Source organism: Triturus cristatus, chromosome 6 (genome assembly GCF_964204655.1).
Source record: "Triturus cristatus chromosome 6, aTriCri1.1, whole genome shotgun sequence".
Taxonomy (NCBI): Eukaryota; Metazoa; Chordata; class Amphibia; order Caudata; family Salamandridae; genus Triturus; species Triturus cristatus.
Genome location: NC_140589.1, coordinates 1,797,920,190 through 1,797,933,844, shown reverse-complemented (window position 1 = coordinate 1,797,933,844; position 13,655 = coordinate 1,797,920,190).

The following is a 13,655-nucleotide window of genomic DNA, read 5'->3' as shown; positions in this document are numbered from 1 at the left end:
CAAATTGGCAATATCTTGAGGGTTAAAAAGGCTTCTTTAACTTGACTATAACTTTAGCATCATTTGAAAAACTATCAATGGTTATCAATCTACTTCACATCTTTACATTTGTTCAGATTTGTCTAGAGAAGATTACACTTAATTGGGGTATGCTGGTAAAAAAATGTTCTCTTTCTAATAGATTGGTGCTGTTTAATGAATGTGAATGAAATTTTGCAGGTCTTCGCCAAGGTCCTGCCCACATGCTACCATTGGTGCAAGCATGGGTTGTTCCCCTCAATTTGTTTTTATGGTAGAGGAAGATAGATAGATAGATAGATAGATAGATAGATAGATAGATAGATAGATAGATAGATAGATAGATAGATAGATAGATAGATAGATAGATAGATAACACGTAACTGTGTAATATGGGCTTACGTTGCAATTGAGGCATTCTGGCGGTATCATAAATACGAGGCCAAAGGCCAAGTGGTTTAGACATGTCACCTGCACCCCAAGAGCTCTTATCTGTGAAATATGAGCTTTGAAATCATTAGCACACATTCAATGGGAAGATATACTATATATATAATATTATTTATTTATTTCATATATTCTTTTTTTTTTATGGCGTTCATGAAGCCTAAACTGGGTTCAAGCCCATAAGGACTTGTAGGCCCTTGTTGGGCCTCCCGCTTCCCCACAGGGTTTGCGAACCGGGACAGGATAGTCAAACCCAAGAGGGAGGACTACAGAGAATCCAACAGTCCTTACTTGTTGTCCACAGACCCAGGAGAAAGATTTGTGAAATTCAGATTCTCTCTCAGAGGTTTGCAAACCCTGGGCCGGAATCTGCAAAATAAAGAAACAGGGGTCCCTTTGGGAATTCTCCCCCTTCCAAATCAGCCTGTGGGTCCCAAATTTGATCCCAGGCCCAAGGACGAAATCCCACATCCTGTAATGGTAGTTGCAACAGAAAATATTCTGTTGCAGTCAGCCAATCAGATTCTTTGGGACCGCGAACCTGAAAAGAACCATGGGAGTAAAGGGCTCCTTTGTCCAATTAGGGACTTTTTAGAATGTAGGTCTGTAGACAGTCTGCTAACCCAGGACACTCAACTGACTAGCAGTCCAGATATCTCTAGCTTTAACCCTTTAAAGCCCACCGAAACATTTATTAACACTAATTTCTTGGAAACTACTGAAAGGATTTCCAAGAAAACAAGCACAGGCACTTTCTTGAATAAATTTCCAGTTTGATGCCAAGTTTGGTGTAATTCAATGTTTTTTTCTGTAGTGGAGTGCACAAATTATTTTTTGGGGTTCAAATAGAAAATAATGTTTTTTTAGATCTGCCATTCTTGGTGAAGTTGAATGAAATGCAAACTATCAAGAGAAAGATAAATGAGGTATATGTCTGCTAAGTTGGGTGCTGATCTGTAAAACTGTGCCAAATATAATTAGGTTTCCAACACGAGTGCATGCAGTGTTACACCAGTGTGATAATCACTCTCCCTGATTTTTGTATGGTTTTTGTAATTCAAACTGTAAACAATGTGTAAATATTTCAGACTTATTTCACTATGAAAAATTATGTAAAGCCTTGATGAAGACCTAGGGCTGTGCTCCAGTGAGGAGCAAAACGTGTTGGCTGTCCACTCTTCATTGTCTCCCCAAAGCATATCACATCATTAAGAATTGGTGAACAATGGAAATTGAATGGAATGCAATGTATTGTAAACATTCTATATTGGTGTGCAATGAATTTGCTTGAATAACTGCATTATTGTGATCCACATAGTATGAGTTAGCCAAAATGCTATGCTTTTAAGCTGAAGAGCCGGCATTCTCATGAGTTCCACAGACACACATCGAGGACTATGTTCTGCATAGCAACGTTTCCACACACACAGTATTTAATTTGAAAAATAAGTGCTGGTGCCCAAAGCGCTGCTCAGACAGCCGCCGCTATTAAATGTCAGCGTTCCGAATATCAAGGTTGTATAGTCCTGGATACACATCATGCCTCTTTAATCCACTGCCAGACACACCCTGCCACTTTGTCTCACTCTTGCAGGTTCCTGCCTTCTCCCTCTGTATGGTTTTCTGTATTTCTCTTCCTCCTTCTTTCCCCTTTGTGTGTTTTTCCCTCTCTTGCTCTGGGGAAATGTCTGATGAGGAAAAATAAGTGCTGGTCCCCAAAAATGAGTACCGGTGGCACCCAACGGCATCCACCGTGTTAAATTTAGCACTGAATTTGCTTAGCAACCCATGTTCAGATTAGCGAATGAAAGAAGTGGTTTGTTTCGCAGATAAAAAAAGACAGCTGAAAAAGAAATAGTTAAATTGGCACTGGTCCGTGTCATGATCTGCATCACTATGGCAAAGCCTTAGCAGCCTTTGCAGGAGATGAAGGTATGCTTTGCTGTTTCCTTTTGGGCTTTAGGGACTGGACTAAGGAGGGTTTCTAGTCTCACATAAGGCTTTTATACAGGGGCCTCAAACCAGTTGTGGCTGTATTGTGTTTGCTTTGATGAATGGTCCTGTAGATTTCATTAAGCAGAACCTCAAACCACACTATCTAGAGACTCCAACCAATTGACTCAATCGTAAAAATGAACGCCCAGGACATCTGGCAATGTTTTCGCCCTGGCCAAGTGTGCTTTCTGTTAACATCTGGCGTCGCTGGCGTCGCTTCAATCAACATGGAGTCTAAATGTTTGTGAAACTAATTGCAAACAACATATGGAGCTGTGAAATATGGTGCTAAAAATGCCAATATAATTATATTGGAAAAGAAAAAAGTGGTGGGATCATCTGGATGTTGCTACCTGGATCCATATAAGAGATCTAAAGAGATGTATGGATGGAGATAATGATTAACAGCTAAGAGGATATGGCAGAACCAGTCCCAGGTTCTGAAGACACGCAAGGGCTGTCGGGCCTCCATCGAGGTGATTACGTCCTTTCATAACTGATTTCCAAGGTCCATTGCACTGCAGACACTGATAAGTAAGCATCAAGTGCACTTGTTTAACACTTAGCGCTCAGAAAAGCTCAGTGAGGATTCAGAAGTCAAGAAGATACCAAATGTCACTCAATAGCAGATTGTCCAGCCATTACTTTTTCTTTAACACAAACATTTACTTTAGTCTCCCACCATGCAATACTACACAAATGTATCCTCCAGAATCCAAGCTTTTAGCAGTTGGGTCTGTGCACGTTTTCATTAGTCTGACAGGGTTCACACAGCTCTGAGTACATTACTACACCCTGCATAGATTGAGTTGAAGCTGTGGCTTTTATTATTAGGACTGTTGACTGCAGTCAGCAATGGCTGCCAGATGTCCTAAAAGAAGCGAGCAGTACCTCCCTCCATCCGCCTCTTTCCTTTCTCAGCATCTCTGAATTTGAATTTTCCTTGCACTTCCTCTATTGGTTGGCCACCAAGGAAGAATGTCTGTCTGAGGCTGACTTGGTTAAAATGTTGGAGCATCAGGTCGGTCTCATTCTTAGGAAGGACTCCCCTCCTGTTTGATAGAAAGACTGCTGCAACAACAACAGAACATGTCTAAGTGAACCCAGCTGCCCACACACCTAGATCACATTAGGGACAGGTCAGGTCATCTTTGCTTTCTAGGTGTATATCCGCCGGCTTATCTTATTCTGAGGCCTGATTCCCCCCAAATCACCACCCGCTATAACTAACTATTAGTTGCATAACTTTGAGTTTCTTCACAGAGGATAAATAATCTGTTAAATTGTGACTCCTGGTTAAGAGTTTGCGGCATTCCACAACACATTGACTTGGTACCTCTTGCTGCTAGGCCTAATCTATCGGTTACGTGAGCTAAAGGTTTTTACTTTTATGGCGAACTTTGTGACTTGTCCGGTCTAGAAAAGTTTTGATACCGATCCGACAAGAGCGCCTCTTTTGTATTACAGTATGTTCAGCTGGGAATCAGATTGTCAGGGAGCCTGAAAGAACCTACCTACCCACATGGTGCAAGATGGCAAGGAGGCGAGAAGGGAATGGAGGTGGGGTGCTGAAAATTGTGCAGGGAAGTGTCTGTGCTCCACAGAGTGAAAGGCGTGTAGGGAAGGGGAGTGGCCAAGGGGACCTGGGAGTGTCAGTGCCCCCCAGAGTGAAGGGTGTGGAGGGGAGTGGCCAAGGGGACCTGGGAGTGTCAGTGCCCCCCAGAGTGAAGGGTGTGGAGGGGAGGGAAGTGGCCAAGGGGACCTGGGAGTGTCAGTGCCCCCCAGAGTGAAAGGTGTGGAGGGGAGGGGAGTGGCTAAGAGAACCTAGGACTGTCAGTGCCCCCAGAGTGAAGAGTGTGGAGGGGAGTGGTCAAGGGGACCTGGAAGGTGAAGACAATGCCTAGGTGAAGGGGCTTCAAGAAGCACAAGTCTCCTTGTTGCCTTTGGGGCACTGTGAACAGTTCTCAAGAACAATTGTTGCCTCGCGGCAATCATCAGCTCGGGCATGACCCTTGATAACCCTTTAATACCAAAGCCTGAGCTGTATTTGGCGGTATATTTTTGCCTGGGACACAGGGAGGGAGGATCTGCTGCACAAAGGTGGAGTGTACGAAAGTCTTAATGACTCATTATAAAGAGGAGGAATGTGATACCCGGCAAGCAGCCATAAAAGCAATAAAGTCTTTGATGGCATAATCCTGCTTAGGCTAAGGGCTAGAACTACCGACCACCTACCAGGACCCAGCTGCTCCCACACTTGTGAGAACAGAATCACTGCGGCAGCAGGAAATGCTGCATTTCTCCTGCCATGATCCAGCTGTCTTGAGAACGAAAGGAAGATTGCACTGCTGAAGCAACCTGTTCTGTGTGTGTTCAGGGAGGAGTGAACCTTTCCACTGCTGTTGGTTTAGCTGTATCTCTCTGCTCTCTGGGAGGGAAATCGGCCTGCTCTCCTGCTGCCTGCTCTTCCTGTACTGTTAGGAAGGGAATATTGCTCAAATGACAGATAGGCTCCAGACCAAGGCTTGCTCGCCTCTAACCTGGATCCAATTTTGCTCCCTCTGGACCCATCACTGCCCTGTGCTGCGCCCCTCAACAAGTTTGACAGCTCATCTATCCAGCACCACACAATGCTCCACCCTACTATCCGTTGTAATGGTATGCATTGTAATGACATGCGATGTAATGCTTGCATTGTAGTGACATGCGTTGCAGTGTCATGCGTTGTAGTGACATGCAATGTAATGACTGCGTTGCAGTGACATGCGTTGTAAAGAATGTTGCGAAGTAATGACTGCGTTGTAAATGTAGTGCGATGTAATGACTGCGTTGTAAAGGTTGTTTCCCGTACTATCCTAATGGTCAAAAGATAAATGGCCACAAAATGCCGTCACAAGACAAGGGCAGACACATTAACTGCCAAATCTTCCTCCAGCCCATACCCTTTCCAGAACACCTGGAATCGCAAATTGAACCCGCACCAAGAAGAACCCAGGGTGCAGGCTACCTCGTATTTGGGCAAACCATCAATCCATCTCAGGACTGGGAAGTAATATGGGCAGACATTACCAGTTTCAGCACAGAGGTTGGAATACTGGATGTATCCTCATGGAAGCCACCACGCATGGCTTGTAGCCCACAGGATTAATCTGAGACAACATCTCAATTTTCAGCCCACAACATGGGCTTGAAATTGCTGCGGGAACGGAATGACAGGTTCCACATAGAACTCACTTTGCACCAGGACAGTACTGGGGGCTGGGCACGCCTTGGTGTCGGCCAACGTCTTGTAGTTAAATTTGGCTTCTATAAGATTACAACAGGCCACACAAACACCTGGTTCTGTGCCTTAGAGTCACTCAGGTCATTCTTAGGGATAATCAAAGAACTGAAATCTAAATGGAATAAAGTGTCTTTACATTTACTTAGGAGTATACCAAGAGTTATTAGAAGCAAACTCGGCCACCCAAAGAAGATCGACCCATGAACTGGGATTGGCTGATGGGTAACAATGCCAGTATTACATTATAGTTTGACTCAAACTCTCAGTTTAGCATTGGTGTTAGGGTGAAGCTGCTGGAAAGGAATGACTTACAGTGAAGTGTCTGGCACAAACGGTGACAAAACCGAAATGTGGATTGTGTACTTCCATACAAAATAAGGGTTTTATGAAGGCCATGCAGTTTGTCAAGAACTTTGCAAAAGAGAAGGGCCAGTTTGAGTGCAGTAGGGAATTTGAGGCAAGTGATAAAATGGACTAGTTAAGTAAGCCTGTCTAGTACTCCTAGAATGGTGATCATTTCTTGAGCTAAAGGGAAATCTGTGATGAAAACCATGCAGACAATCTTCAAAGGCTACTCTGGTGCTCGCAGTGGCTTTAGCAATCCCAGTGGTTTGCAACAATCTACTTAGTTATGAGAACAGAATGAATTCTTGAATGTAAAGTGTCATCGTTTTAGACTGAGGCCCAGCAGAAATATCGACCCACTAAGCCATGTGTTTTAGGCTCCAGGGTTGTTCAGCCATCAGGATCTCATGACATCCCTTTAAATTTGCTGCTGCAATGTTGATGTGTATGAATGAAAGTATGATGGTGAGTTGATAGGTCTCGTTGGAGTACTTGACGGGATTCCTTCACCACCCATCTGAGCAAAGATCTAAGGGTTAGTACATAATGTACTGTGTTTAAGAAGGCATGGGATCTACTACCCCACAAATAGGCTGAGCTGGAACAATGTGCAGGGGTTCCACTGCCAGAAAAGTATTGTCAGGAGTTTCATGTCTACATAAGATGTCAGTTTTTCGGTTGGCAACTCCAGGTCGAAAGAATAACATCCACTCAACTGTCACTGGGTGACAGCCCTAGATGAAAATCAATCAATCAAGCATTTGTAAAGCGCACTACTCACCCGTGAGGGTCGCAAGGCGCTGAAGGCTGCCGTGCTTTCTGAACACTGTTACAAGTTACATGTATAAGTACTCTGCTACAGGTCCCTTTGAGGCAGATATGAAACAGATGTGCAATGAGACAGTCTACCTGTCTGCTTGTTTGTTTGTGACATCATGGCACAAAAATCTGCGTCTGAGACATCGGCATCTACCACGAAAAAATTTACAACTTGAGGACTGGCTTGAACTGGGTTTTATTTTGATGGTTCTTTTCAAGGTTGGGGAAGCTGTTTCCACTTCAGAAGACCTAAGAGGCATGGAACATTTTTCCTATGCCTCCATGTGACAGATGTAACAATTCAAGAAAACTGGACTAAAAACTGGTGCTAAAAGAAGAAAACACCAAGGGGCATATCAGCAACAACCGGCGATAATTATCACTAACCGCACTTAGCGCTAGGATAATTATCGCCGGCTAGCGTGGATTTTTATCGCTGAGATAGGGTGCTATTAGCAACGCTTATCTCAAAAGCAATAAAACTCCTAGCGCTAACTGCCTAACGGGAGATTATCGCTGGAAACCCAGCGATAATCTCACGAAATGTGGCGTTAGCTTGTTGATAGGGCCCCACAAACTTAGCCATGATATCCACCTTCCATAGGACATCATGGCTAAGTCAGTCCTGAAGCAGGCGTAAGGAAAGTAGCGATAACAGGGGTTATCGCTACTTTTCCTGCCGATATGCTTCATAGCGTGGAGCTTGATGATAGGAGAAATGTCGCTTAGCGACATTTCTCCTGTCATGTCAGGTCAGGAACGCCCACTTTGCATCTCATTAAAGATACAAAGCTGGGCGTGTAGAATTTGGGCGCTAATGCAAGGTTTCAAGCGTTAGCGTGACCTTGCTAATTAGGTGATAAAATTATCGCCGCTTTTCGGACGAAAACGGCCGCAAAAGCGGCTATAATTTTCTATCGCCGCCTTGTAAATATGCCCCCAAATATGTGGCACATTTCGAGAATTCCGATAATCCACCACTGCTTGTTTTTGTCTGACTGCCACTGAAAAACCCATTGGATTGGTGATGAAACCCAAAAATGATATCTCATATGTTCTGAGTTTACACAAAAGGTAATATCTTCTGATAACTGCTAGAGGTTTTTTCAAATATGGGCCATGGCCAGTTTCAGTGTCTTAGTAGATAAGGATATCATTGATATGACCATTGAGGTACTTCTGGAAAACATTGTTGATCAAGAATTGAAAGGTAGCCAGTGCATTGCACAACCCAAAGGGTTTAACACAGAATTCAAATAAGGTACATCTAATACGAAAGGCCATTTCCCATTTATCACCAGGCTGCATACTTCCCAAGGTCCAGTGCTGTGTATATTACACTGTTCGTAATATATTTACCATTTCATGTCAGAAGAATAAGGGGCAATGGGTAAGTACTGTTTATGATGATATTGTTCTAGTCTATGCAAGGTCTAAGTTCCCCATTTGCCTTTGGCACTAAAACAGTGATGATGTCCCTGGCAATATTCAATGCCTGATAAACTCAATAGATACAAAAGTAGTTGTTTTTACTTTCAGTCGGTGTATAAATGTGGCTCCATTGCACGTCTGTCAATGTGAACTCACCAGGCCAGTGGTAAAGTCTCTGCCTCAGCTATTTTAAAAATGGCATGATACATACTGTACCGTGGTAGAAGTAGTATGTATTTTTCTGTTGCAGATGTGACCAGTATTGGATCTGGGGTTGGAGTTCAGAAAAATGAAGAGTTGATAATAAGGCTCAAATAAAGTGAAAGCAGCACAACTTCGAGCTATAATGCAATATGAGTACTCCCCTGGATACATCACTTCATCCTGTCCCCAGAAGTCATCTGAAGGTTTTGAAGACTTTTATAAATGTGTATTCCCCACAGCAAGTTTATTAATGGGCTTTTGATTGCACACTGATACCATTGTCACTTACTGGTTCATGCATGTATCTAATATGTGTTGCTATGTTGCAGTTCTAATACGAGAAAGGTGAACATTCACAGGTGAGGCACCAGTATAAAGCCAATGATAATTTATTTGTTATGTATGATGATTCAATATCTACTTTTCTACAGCAATAACGAAAGTGTTGTGATACACTAGGAAAACACTTATTTCCCTGCCCCATTTTTCAAAGACCTGAACAAAGAGGTGGCATGTGGAATGGCAGTCCGCCATCTCATCCATCTTCTTCCACCTCTGAAAGATAACACTGAGAGTGGTAAGAGAGGGTGGCAGGTATCCAAGTATATTTGTTTTTAAATTCAATTTGGGGGGCGGGGGGCGAAGGCTGAGTAGCTGCTAAAACAGGTACCTATACATTAGTTATATGTCATTAAGTCTCAAATAAGACATTGCATGTGTGCCTCTTTCAAGACCTTTTGTTAACTTACAGGGAGCTTACTGGCCGGCCATTGCTTAGTGGACTTATTGCTACTCTCAGTTGCTTGCTTCTTATTCTTCAGCTTCCGCATGTGTATTTCCTCTTTGTGTGTTTTTCCCCCTCCTGGAGCATGGATACATTACTGTGTCCTTCCACTGCTTGCTTTTTCATGCACAACTTCTTCTTTTTCTTTAAGCACTCTACGAGAGTGTGGGAGCTTTTCAGCATCCACCCTTGTGTACTTCCTCCCCCACTGTGTTCTGCCCCAACTTCTATCACCCACCATTCCGTGTGCTTGCCCGATCCCCCTCCCATCTACCATCTGTTGTCTGGGTGCTTGCCACCAGCGCTCCTGCCCACCCTCCATTGTTTTCCTGCTTGCCCAGCCCCTCCTGTCTACCCTCTGTTGTCTGTCTCCTTCATCGCAGCCCTTTCCCCTATCCCTTGTTGTCTGAGGTTACCCCCTCTCCCCTTGCCCACGCTACATTGACCATGTGGTTGCCTTTCCCCTTCCTCCCACTCCTTGCTTGCTTACCCACAGTACCTCCCTCACACCCTCTGTTGTTCGTGTGTTTGCCCCAGTCCCTCCAGACCACCCTCTGTTGTCCATCTGCTTGCCCCTGCCACACACCCTCCATTGCCCTTGTGCTCTTTCATCCCCTCTTGCTTGTCCTCTCCCCACCACACATCCTTCTCTGATGAGTGTCCTCCCACTCTTTGTGTTGTCCCAGGAGAACATGGCTAAAATAAAACAAAGCACCATGACGTACTCAGCACTAATGAGTTAAAAAAAAAAACTCATTAGTACCAGCTGAATCGTTGTTTTTTTTAAAAAGATTCGTTTTAGCCATGCTGCACAGCTGCAGCACTGCTGTACAGCATAGCTACATAACATTGCCAAACCCAGTAGCTCTCAAAGGTGATACCTTTTGGCTTTGCTAGTGCTTGTTTTTAGCATATATTCAGCTAGGGTACAGCGTCTGAAGGATGGTGAGACCATGTTGTGTTTGGCTCCCCAAGGATCTCTCAAGCACTGTGAGATTTTCAGGGCAGTGGAAGAGTATTTCGGGAGACCATACAAAACAAGACTTGGGTATTTCACCCTCATTCTAACTTTTTTGGCCTGCTTACCACTTTACTTTCTGCTGAATAAAGCTCACGTTTGGACTCTCTTAGCCTACACCTGTTGCTCCTTTCCTTTCTCACACAACCCTCATTTGAGCGTCTTCTTGTCCCTGTTTCTCTCTCTGTCTGTCCGTCCGTCCGTCCATGTGTCAAGTTATCTGTCTGTCTCTCTGTCTGTCTGTCTATCTAGCTATCTGTCTGTTTATCATCTATCTTTTTATTTTCTTTCTTTCTAGCATTCTCTTTCTCTCCTTAGCAGTCTCTCGCTATCCATCTATCTCCATCTCTGCTCTATCTGTCTCTGCTTGTCTTCATGTTTCTCATACTTTCTCTGCTCTCTTTTTCTATCTTAATCTCCATCGTTTTTCTCTCTCCCTCGATGCTATTAGTCATCCGTCCTTTTGTATTCTCTCTCTCTCTCTCTCATTGTCTTTAGTTTCCTTCCTGTAGCAGCCGATATCCCAGGATGAGTCAGTTTAGCGAAGTTCCATACATCTGCTTTCTCAATTACCTGGCATAATAGACACATTTAATTTTGTTCGGTACAAATCGGATGTCACTCAAATATGAGATTATGTTCCTATATGAGGTGAAAAACAGGAAACGAAGATATCTCGCAATTAACATTCTTTGAGAACTCAGAGGAGGGAGCAGACTGAGTTCTAAAAGACGATGATGTAATGATCACTGTCTCATCAGTAAATAATTATAGGGTCTTAGGCACCGTGCTGCTCACTCAGTCAGAAAAACAATGCTGGATTATTCTGTGTTCAATGAAGCTTCTTGGTAACACGTGACTTCTCTTCCTGATGTCACGTGACGTGTTCATGCAGTCAGGGTTGCTTGCCCCGCACTCTGCCTTTGGTGGTTGGCCAGGGACTCTAATAGTCCAGCAAACCCTTAGCTGCTGCTTTGTTCTCAATTGGACAATGAATACTAATGAGGCAGCCAATGCGTAAAGATCGAGCGTTTAAAGGAGCCCTGGCAAAACCTTTCACACCAACCCTCGTTGCAGTGAGAAAGCCCTGCAGGCAAAATGAAGGCTAAATTGTACATTTTGCCAGTGGCAGCTCCTCCGCTGTGGCGAAGGAGCATCGCCCACCCTGCCAGCAGCAGCAGCTGCAAAACTTGAAAAGCAAAATGAAAATAAAGCATGTTTATTTTCGTTTTATTTTTCTCCATAGCGTCGGGTCTAGGGGCAGGGCCATGGGGATGACAGGCATGAGAGGGAGTGGTAGGTGCACTGTTGTCAGCGCGCATATGTAGGTTTGGCCGGCTATCTCAGGACGGCCAAACCGACATGCGCACTGAAGCTGTCTCCTGAAACTGAGCTGCATTACCGGGTTGGAGACAGAAGGCTCCCAGTGTCACTGAGAGCGCAAATCCAGACCGCTCAGGCCAATCTTGACGCTGCTCTCATGCAAGAGAGCGGCATCAGGATTGGCCACAAGGAAGTCTGGGAGTTTGTGCCTGCAGTGGAGCTAGAAGATTGGCGTTGCAGCAGGCATTCAGGTAAGTTTTTTTGTTCATTGTTTTTTTTGTTTTGTCCTCTCACTCCCCCCAACACCAGCCGCGACTGCATTTTGCAGCACTCTTTTTCAAATATATTGCCTTAAAGCGCATAGTTTTACAGGCAGTGGAGAAGAGCAGCTTTTGAACTAAAACAATACTTAGGCCTACCACAGTATCAAGGGGCATTATTGCTGAATAGTGGCACTATCATGCACCTGATGCAACATACTGGATGCATAACAACAAATACATAGCTGCCAAGTTTTCATTGTGCTTATGTGTGACATTTCCACGTTTTCAGTATGATTTGTGTGACATTTCAATTCCTTATATGTGACACATTGAGTGGCGCCATTGCAAGTGGAGCAAGCCAGTCACGCCCATGTAAATAGATACACTTCATAAATAATCCCTTTTTTCACCCTATAATCTATTAATTACCTTAAAACAGCTGCAACGCTCCTGAAGTGCTTATACTTTGTCTGTAGCACACTTCCCTTTTATAACAGGGTCACACTGAAAAACAAAGACATTTCTTGTACCGGCGTAAATAACATAAAGGCAGTGACCTTACAAAGGGAAATGTGAGGTGTGGGCTCACAGTTTCAGAAAAGACCATTAAATATCATATTAGCAGTGCTTTAAATGGGCTGGTACTGCCCGGTACTGAGTACCAGCACTTTTTTAATTTGAAAGGGGGAGTACTGGCACTTCTCAAGAGAGACGTAATACTTTTAATTGGAGAGTACCGGCACTTCTCAGAAACAAGCAGGTACTCTGGTACAGAGTACCTGCACTTCTATTTTTCCATTTCATGAACTGCATATTAGTAACACCTGTTATAGAAAGCACTTAGAAACGATGAAAGTGCAGTAGGAATTACTGTTGTAATTCACCCGTTTGATTAAGAAAGGATAACCATTCTCGATGTGAAATGGTCCCCTGTAGCCCCTGGCCCCGGTGCCACTGTATCTGCTGCACAATTGGTGGTTATTACTATAGTGTTATAGCCATTTTTCATACTCAGTTGATGAATAATGATGTACAATACAACGTACATCCTTCAATGACACATATGGATTTCACTTCTTCAGGGTGAGATGACTTGTGTAAGCCCACATGATGGTTCCACACTCTCTGCAATTTCGGTGTGTTTTTGGCAGTAGTTCTGCAGGGCTCTTCACTTTCAAATTAAACCCAGTTACACTGAAGTCTTTTGAAGGGTAGACGTGATGCGCAACCCTTACGGGTACGCAACATCCGTTATCATGCCATATGGACTATTTGTCACCTCGGCCCCAGAATCATTGTTACTCCACTGGGTAAAACGGGACTAGGCGAAGCTGCTGCGTGGCACAACACGCTCTGTATAAATGAATCACCCCATCCCGCATAGCCCTGCCAAGAGGCATTGCGTGACTATGTTGCGGGAAAGTTACGAAAATGCGTTATTCTTACCCATGATACATGGCACTTGGCAGGCCTGCAAATACATTTGTGGCATAAAAGCAGTCCCTATTTAGTACACAGATCTTGCCTCACCGGAAAGGACAAGGCTCTCACAATATTCCACCATATAAGCCAGCACTTATATCTCAGTACTAAGGCATTCCGGACAAAACTCTTCTCTATACTATATTAAAAAAACACAAACATCGAATCCTCAAAGCTAGTCCAGAAACTCTAATCTCTGACCCCTAATTCTGCACAAGCAAGGGCACTTTGGTTAATGACCTC